The sequence below is a fragment of the Nicotiana tabacum genome, chromosome 4 (assembly GCF_000715075.1).
Source record: "Nicotiana tabacum cultivar K326 chromosome 4, ASM71507v2, whole genome shotgun sequence".
Lineage (NCBI taxonomy): Eukaryota > Viridiplantae > Streptophyta > Magnoliopsida > Solanales > Solanaceae > Nicotiana > Nicotiana tabacum.
The window spans coordinates 74,557,710-74,567,038 of NC_134083.1; the positions used below are offsets into that span (position 1 = coordinate 74,557,710).

The 9,329-nt window shown below is 34.6% G+C and overlaps 1 long non-coding RNA gene across 1 annotated transcript; it reads left to right on the top strand.

The window, feature by feature from the left end:
• Nucleotides 1-255: 255 nt before the first annotated feature.
• On the top strand, nt 256-867 carry LOC107767640 (uncharacterized). Its single transcript, XR_012708375.1, has 3 exons — nt 256-302; nt 390-508; nt 594-867. It is a non-coding gene; the product is annotated as an uncharacterized LOC107767640 (long non-coding RNA).
• The last annotated feature ends 8,462 nt before the right edge of the window (nt 868-9,329 follow it).

Below are 9,329 nucleotides of genomic sequence, written 5' to 3' on the forward strand. Positions count from 1 at the left end.
TGAGGGAGATGTTAGAAAATATGAGAAAGTTTTTGAGATAATTGATATCAGGTAGGAGAATCAACTCCATCGACCTTTGCATGCAGCAGGCCATCTTCTGAACCCGAGATTATTTTACAAGAACACTAGAGATGAAAATTTGGCTTCGGAGGTGTGGATTGGATACCATGCATGTCTTGAGAAGTTGGTCCATAATTCAGTGACGATAGATCAAATAGGGGAGGAGTTTGGTAGGTACTCACAAGCAGAGGGCTTATTTGGTTTACAAGCGGCCATTAGAGCCAGAGACATAAGGTCGCCAGGTAACTAACTTTAATATAGATATCCTTATAACTTTAAATTAATTTATTTGATTTATACTTATTAACTTTTAAAATATTTTTCTATAGTTGAATGGTGGAAGCAATTTGGACATCAAACTCCAAACTTGCAAAAGTTTGCCATCAAAGTACTAAGCCTAACTTGTAGTGCATCTGGATGCGAGAGAAATTGGAGCGTATTTGAGCATGTAAGAAGTAGATTTATTATATTAATATATTTTATATTGTATTATTATTAGTATCGATTAATTAATCTAAACAACTTATGCGCAGATTCACTCCAAGAAAAGGAATAGGCTTGAGCTATCGCGTCTCAATGATCTAGTGTATATTAAATACAATAGAACATTGAGGCGACGTTATGAAGCTCGCGATACCATTGATCCAATTTTGTTGGACAACATTGACGAGGCAAATGAATGGTTAACTGGAGCCCCCCAAAATCATGAAGATGAACAAGTGTATGAAGGAGATGATCTTGATTGGGGTACTGTTTCTATGGCGGTTGGAGTTGAGGAGAATATCTATGGTCTCAGAGGGAGTTCTTCAAGTTACAAGGGAAAGGGAGTAGCAAGTTCAAGCCGGTCCCTAATTGATGAAAACTCCGAGAATGAAGAAGATGATAGCCAATATAATGCTAACATTCATGAAGTTGTAGAATTTGAAAATCTTGAAGAAGAATAGACGTTGCTTGTTTTATACTATTAGACTTTAGTTTATGAATCTACTATGAGTCTATGACTATCTATTGAGTCTTTAATTTTTGAATGATATATTTATTAATATATTATTATTATTGAGTTTTTAGTTATATGTATATAATATTTTATGTTTTTGTATAAATTGTCGCTTCACATCAAAAAGGCGAGCGCTTCGCTGCGCGCCTCTCACCTCAGTGAAGCGGGCTCTCGTCACTATTTGTCGCCGTACGCTATCCAAAATACTGGTCACGGCCAAAAATCCATTAAAGGTCGTGATGGCGTCGGACACCGTTGTCAGGCAAGCCAACACTAAATACTTAATTCATGTCTCATTTTAATATTTTTGAAATCATAGTTTTCCCCTCAATTAAATAGTAGAAGATGGAGTTTACAAAATACATAGTAATATCTTTAAAAACTCCAATACAGTGCAACCCATAATCATCACAAAATCCGGTGTCACAAGTGCATGAGCATTAACTAGGAATGTAAAATAAAATACAACAGCTGTCCGGAATACAAATTGGACAGGAAAAATATAAGTACTCTGAAGAAGACTCTGTTGGCTGCGGAGCGTCGTATAGAATGCAGCTCACCTAAGTCCCCTCCATAATCGCGCCTCTGCGCCTACAAGGTCGCTAAACATATGCGTACTAGCACAAAAATATACAGTAAGTGTAGCATGAGTACGTAAATCAACGCGAACCCAGTAAGTATCCCGTCTAACCTCGAAGAAGTAGCGACGAGGGGTCGACTCAGACACTTACTATAGGCTATAATTAATATACCAATGATATGATGAATTGTGGATTTTATGAGGCAATGGTAAACACAATAACATGAGGCAGGTAAATAATTCTCTTATTAATAGGGGATTTCAAAATTTATTTTCATCTTTTAACAATTTATATCTCCGGCCAATGAGGCCATATCAATTATCAATAATTCCAAAATAATCAATTAAGTCATGTGCAAATCATGCCGAGGTTGTACGGCCCGATCCAACATAATATTAAAACTGTGCATTGACAGAGGGTCGAATGGCGCGAACCATAGACTACCCGAACTTAAGCATAATAGTATCTACGCACGGACTCTCGTCACCTCGTGCGTACGTAGCCCCCATAAATAGGAGCACACCTTAATTTATTTCACCTATGGGGTAACTTTCCTCTTACAAGGTTAGAAAAGAGACTTATCTCGCTCTGAAACTCCATAACTGGCTCCCAAGCCCTTCCGACGACTCAAACCGATGCCCAACGCTCCAAAACTAGCCAAACAATGTGTAAACAAATGAAAATATACTCTAACACTCATAACAATTCAATTTACAACAAATTCCCAATTTCGCTCGGAAAGTCGATAAAATCACCCTCGGGCCCAGGTGCCCGGATTCCAAAATTTTTCGAAGATAAACACTACCCATAAAATTACAAACTCAAATATATAATTTATTCCCAATTCCATGTCCAATTTCGTGGTCAAAATTCAAAAATACCTAGTTCTAGATTTTTCTTCAAAATCCCAAATGTTCACTAATTTCTCATAATTTTCCAAGTAAAATTCTAGATATAATCCAAGTATTTAACTAGCAATAGGTGGGAATCACTTACCTTGACATAGATGATGAAGATGGAGCTCCAAAATCGCTCCTAGGTCGGCTCCCATGGAGGAAAATGAAATGAAAAGGGCCAAACTCTCGTTTAAAACAATCTGCCCAGATGTTGCCCTTCTTCTTAGCGTTCGCGTGACCAGTGTCGTATTCGCGAAGGCCTGTCCATGCACAGCACCGTGTTCGCGTTCGCGTTCAAGCTCTCGCATTCGCGGTAGCTAACTGCCCTCCTTCTTCGCATCCACGATCACTGCGTCCCGTTCGTGTAAGCTTGACCACACCTTGCCTTGCGTTCGCATTCGCGACCACACTTCCTTCACGTTCGCGAAGAAGGAAATGAGATACCAGAATCAACAGTTCCAAAACAGCTCCAAATGATCTGAAACTACCCCGAAATACACCCGAGGCCCCCGGGACCTCAACCAATCATACCAACCAGTCCCGTAACACATTACGAACTTGCTCGAGGCCTCAAATCGCATCGAATATCATCAAAATCACGAATCGTACCCCAATTCAAGCTTAAAAAACTTTAGAACTTCAAACTTCTACATTAGATGCTGGAACCTATCAAATCACGTCCGATTGACCTCAAATTTTGCACACATGTCACATTCGATATTACGGACCTACTCCAACTTCTGGAATAGAAATCCGACCCCGATATCAAAATGTCCACTCCCAGTAAAACTTCTCAAAAACCTTCAAATTCCTAACTTTCACCAAATGAACTCAAAATTACCTACGGACCTCCAAATCCACGTCCGGACGTGCTCCCAATAACAGAATCATCATACAGAGCTATTCCCAGGTTCGGAATCCCAAACGGACATTGATAATATTGAAATGCATTCAACTTAAATTTAAGAAATCTTTCTAAAAATGCCAACTTCCATAATAGGTGCCGAAACGTTCCCGGGTCATCCAAAATTCGACTCGGACATACGCCCAAGTCCAAAATCATCATACGAACCTGTTGGAACCTTCAAATCCTGATTCCAAGGTCATTTACTCAAAAATCACACCTTAGTCACTCTATCTAATTTAAAGCTTCCGAAATGAGAATTTTCTTTCCAAATCAACTCCGAACTTTCCGAAATTAAATTCCGACCACACGTACAAGTCGTAATGCCTAAAGTGAAGCTGCTCAGGGCCTCAAACTACTGAACGACACGCTAGAGCTCAAAATGACCGATCGGGTCATTACAAATCCGTGCTTGCGAATCACACAGTTTTCATGCATATTTCTGTGATATAGCCATTCCCCATTCATGTGGGGGATTGTTGGATTTTTAATCTTAGTTTAGCTTAAAAAAGGGTGAATGAGAAATTGAGGGAAAAATGAAAATTCGATTTTCCGTCCTTGATAAAGGAACATTGTCCCATATTGGAGGAGGAAAGCTCATTTGTTGAGTATATATATGATTACAATTCTTCTAGTTCTTAAAGAGTTGAGAAGAAGGCAAGCCTCGCGTCGTCGTCGTCGTTCGCTCGGCTTCATATTTGAATTTGGTCAAATGATCGATCGATTGATTAATTTTTTGGATCAAATTTATTTGTTAAATATTATTAATATTTAATCCAAATTGACCGTTTTTGTAACGGTAATTTAAATTTTCCCTCTGATTTTATTTTCCCATTTTATTTTTGCATAAATAGCCACAACCGTTTTACATGAACGGTCATCTTGAAGAGTTGCACCTCTTCATTTAAACCCAACCTGTTGGCTATATATAGAAGGTCATTTCTCAGATTTTTCTTACGAAATTTCTGAATTCTCCTCTTTCTTTTTTGCATTTTTTTCTTACAAAACAAACAACGTAAGTGTGATTTACACTGGGGTTTGAAGTAGCACTACACCAGTGTGTAATCCGTTCTATCCTGGGAGGAAATAATCCACAACCTCGGGTACTAGGAGGGGATTAAGTTCCTTAAATAAACATTGTGAATTCAATGGGCTTGGATTAAATTTTGTTTCTTCTACATTTCTATTTATACATTATTTTTCTTCTCTAGAATTATTTTACAAGTGCAGTATACTAATAATTTGAGTTGAAAAAATCGGGATTGGCTTTTCTTTTTACTGCTAGGTAGTACCGTTAGTTTTTAAATAAATTTTGTTAGTAAGACTAAAAGTGCTCTACTTTAGTAAACTTAAGGGATTAAAGATGCTCAGGGCAATATTTAAAGGATAAAAATGAACCTACTCTCAAAGATAAGGGATAACTTTAGCCAAAAACTCGCATGTCCTCTATAATTAGTTCATATCAGCGTTTAAAAAGGGGTCCATTAGTTTATGGCCCATTAACTATTTTATTTAGTTTTATGTAAAATATTCTACTTAAAAAAATACAAAAGATTTTCATAGAATTATTTTCTTCTATTCAAATTGCAAAGGATTTTATCGAGTCATTCCTTTCCAAACACATAAAAGGTTAGATAGACAAACGCTTGAACTAGACAACGATAATGCGACCGCACCTTCAAACCGACACAAGTGAACAAGTAAAAAAATAGAATGCTTGAGAGAATCATGCCGAAGGAATTCGACAAAATAATTCCGTAACTTCGGACAAGGGGTGCTCTCCTACTTTGACTTTGTTTATATACCCCATGCCAAAAATTAAAAGGTAACGAAAGGTGTATATTGTCAAATTAGTCCATACTTTAGATTGAAATTTTGACCAAATTAAATCCATGGTTATGATTGGTCTTCAATCTTTGGCAGATCTTTCAAAAGTCGTGCTTTCTTTTTGGATAACATGTTAACATCCTTGTGACATGTAAGTGGAGCTACTGGAATCCCTTCTTCTCTCAAGTTCGAGTCCTTTCTTTTTCTTATTTTTATTCTTCCTCTTCCTAAGTTTTCATGTCTCCGCTTTTTCTTTTTCTTTTTCTTTTTCTTTTTCATATCCTAAGCTAATATGTGCTCTTCGTGTGTCACGAGGAGTTGTCTTTAATATCAGCTCAAACGAAATTTGGGACAATTTTAAAAGGATATCAAAGATGGATATACAGGTAAATGCATCGATAATATAAATATATTTTTTATATAGATAAAATTTAAATTTGTGTTATATGTTAGTTATTTTTATCAGATTATTAATATAATAGTGCTCAAATGAAATAAAGGTCGATAGGGAGATAATTGCAAACATAAATGGTAGATGGAATACCAAATTTGGCAATTTGATCGAAGGAAATAAAAAGGAAGTTAAGAAATTTGTTCTTTCTTTACTTAGTTGGTTTGGCTAAAGAAATATACAAATGAAACTGAGAGAGGGAAATTCTTATTTTGGATCCATATGAGAAAATTAAGAGAGAGAAAAACTTAAAAAGTAGAAATCATTTCTCCTATGGACCTCACCAAAATTTACCTTTCTCGTGAGATTCTATAAATTCGTTTTCCTCCCTCCTTCCGCTCATTTGAATTCCTAACCAAATAACGAAAGAGAAATCCCAACTTTTTCTCATTATTCTTTTCTTCCCTCCTTGATACCAAGAACATGATGGTTGTTTCTAGTCCTTGCATAAGACACTAGTAAATTTTAGGTAAAATGGTCTTTCAATCACCTAAACTTGCAATGATGTTTTAAGCCGGTAAACAAACTTACGAATTTTCTATTTTGACATTTATACTTCACAATATAGTTACTAATAAACACTTCCGATTGAGCGTGTTCTACAATCGCCGTGACATGGATAACATGTCATATGCTTAGCTTGTTGTTGTTTGACACATGTAATTTGTGGGTCCTAACCTTTTCAGTTTATAAAATTCATTTTTTCTTTTTTCTTTCTCTTTCTTCTTCCGATGTTAAAACCAGTTCTACCATCACTAATACCATTCTACCGGACTACTCGCCAAAAAAAGCTCCTCATGTGCCATATTTCTTCTTCAAAGTATCAACTTATTTTTCTTTTATTATTTTTCTTAAAATCATTTCTAAGAGACTTCCAAAATTCATCACTTTCAGATCAAATCAAACTCCACCCATCCGACAACAGAAATCTATTTTCCATCTCCCCCAGCTTCACAAAGAAACCATCACTTTATCAGAGAGATATTTTTTACTTCAAATGGTTGGAGCTAATTGATTGATTCGAAGAAGAAGACCCAATAAATAGAAAAATTAAATTCTTTACTACCGATTTGACCCAATTTCAAATCTCAGAAAGCCGATTCTTTTTTCTCCGGCAACTTCTCCGGTGATTTGCTTCACATAAATTTGTGGGTTATCTTCTATATCTTTTTTCCTCCTCTCTAAATTCTTATACTCAGTAGAAGAATAAAACGCCATAAATTCGTTTGAAATAGAGAACAATAATAAAAAGAAATAAAGAGGAAAAATGGAGAGGGAAGATGGGTTTGGGACCCGAAAAATATAAGGATAAGAAACAAAAAGTAATGGGAGGAGAAAGGGATGGTGGGGCTGGGAAGAACTGAAGAAGTATTTGGGTTTGCCTTTTTATTTATTTATTCTTCTTTTATCTTTTTATTATTAATACATTCTTAATACTTTTTCTAACAAAACTAACATACTCACACGCCTTTTAAGCGTGAGTTGCATGTACTTTGACCATGTCAGATGTATTGACTCCACATAGGCATGGTCAAGGGTCAAAGACACTTATTAGTTATTCTTTTGTAAAGTATAAGTATCAAAATGGGAAACTCGTAAGTTTGTTTACCGGCTTTGAAAAATTATTGCAAGTTTAATTGGCTGGGAGGCCATTTTACCTAAATTTTACGAATGAGATGTGCAATTTGGTCTTTGAATTGATCTAATAAAGTCAAGATTTATCTGATTAAAAACTTCAATGTAACACTATCATAATTGTTATTCAAACATGTTATTTTCATACCAAGGACTAGGGATGTACATGGGTCGGGTTAGTTCAGATTTTCTAATTACCAAACCAAACTAATTGTATTGGGTTATTAAATCTAAATACCGAACCAAACCAACAATAGTCAGGTTTTTTAATCTCGGATTTTCAAGTTTTTTCATAAAATCTTCATAGCACAAAACATAAAATTTGTTCTCCAAATATTTCTATAATCCTAGTAAGACAGAACTATATAAGGTATTTTTTAATAAAATAACATAAATATGAGATGAGTCATGGCATTGTACTAAAATATTCAACAATAAAGATAATAAAATCACGTAAAATAAATATTATTAATAAGCCATAATAAAAACAAACATCATTTAAAATTATGACTAATAAGTACTACCACAATGTGGGATAATACTGGGTATGTTATTGTTGTTATTGTTGTTGTTGTTTTATTGTTGTTGTTGTTGTTGTTGTTGTTGTTGTTGTTGTTGTTGTATGACTAAGAAGTACTAGTATTATTTACATGACTAACAACTAAAAGAAAAATAAGTTATATATTTTGTTGATATCCAATTTTTCTCTCATATTTTTTCAAATAATATATATACTTTCAAAACATTATTTTTGCATCATTATTTAGCTTACAAATCTATACAAGAACTTTTTATAAATTTTCATAATTTTTAGAGGTTTAAAATTAATTTTCTTGCATTTAAATTACATAAATATTAAGTAATTATCCCTTTGAATTATTTGTGATGACTTAATTATACATAAATATTTAGTAATTATCCCTTTGAATTATTTGTGATGAATTAATCATCCAAAATTACTATTTTGTATCCTCATATATGTCTCATAATATTTTCACTTTATTTTATTTTATATATAATTACATTAGCATTTTAAAGCTATTTGCACAATCTTGCAATAATAGCCTATATTCATATACAAATGCTCCTTATTTATATTATTGGCGTCAAAATAGTATTTTTATATTTTTATAATTCTAAATCATTATTTTAAATCATCTTAGTACATAAAAATATTTTTATTCATTTACTAATTATTTTTATAAATTATTTTGATAAATTATGTGTGTTTAAAAGGTTGGCCCAATTTTTAAACCAATTTTCGGACTAAAAAATGGCCCAAGACCTTAGCCCAGTAACCCCAGTCCAAAGTCAAACAACCATTTTACAAGATCCGGTCGGTACCCGTTTTAATTAACCCACCCCGTTCATTTTAAATCCCAGCTGTTGATCTTTCAAGATCAACGACCCTCATTTATTCCCCTCATTTTAATTACCCACCCCAACCCTAATCCTCTCATTCTCTTTAACCTGACGCCCTAAAATTCTCTCTTCTCCTCTCCACAGAAACCCTAGCCGCCATCACAAATCTCTCCAAATTCGTCTCAACCATGGATTCTCTCCATGACTTCCTTACCTTTTGTGTGTTATCTCGTTATTTTCTACAAAACTATGGTATCACCTAGTAGTTGCCTAAACATGGCAAGTACTATCTCTCAGAATCCGGCCATTCAACTTCAATCGCTTGAATCTGGAAAGTATTTAGTCCAGATACATCATGACCAGGCTATATGGGTCCGATTAGCCAAGATTTTCGACCAATTTTCGATTTCTGTCAACTAGGGTTTACCTTCTTCTTTTTTCTAATCTGATTTTTATTGATTCTGCGTGTTATTACTTACTTATTTATATTTGATTTTACAGTGTTTCCTTGTTTACTTGTTCGATTTATGTCACTATATAAACCCCTCCCCATTCCCCTTTGAGAGAGAGCGGAATCGATATACTTTCACTAAAAATTAGAGCTTTGTTCTGTGAT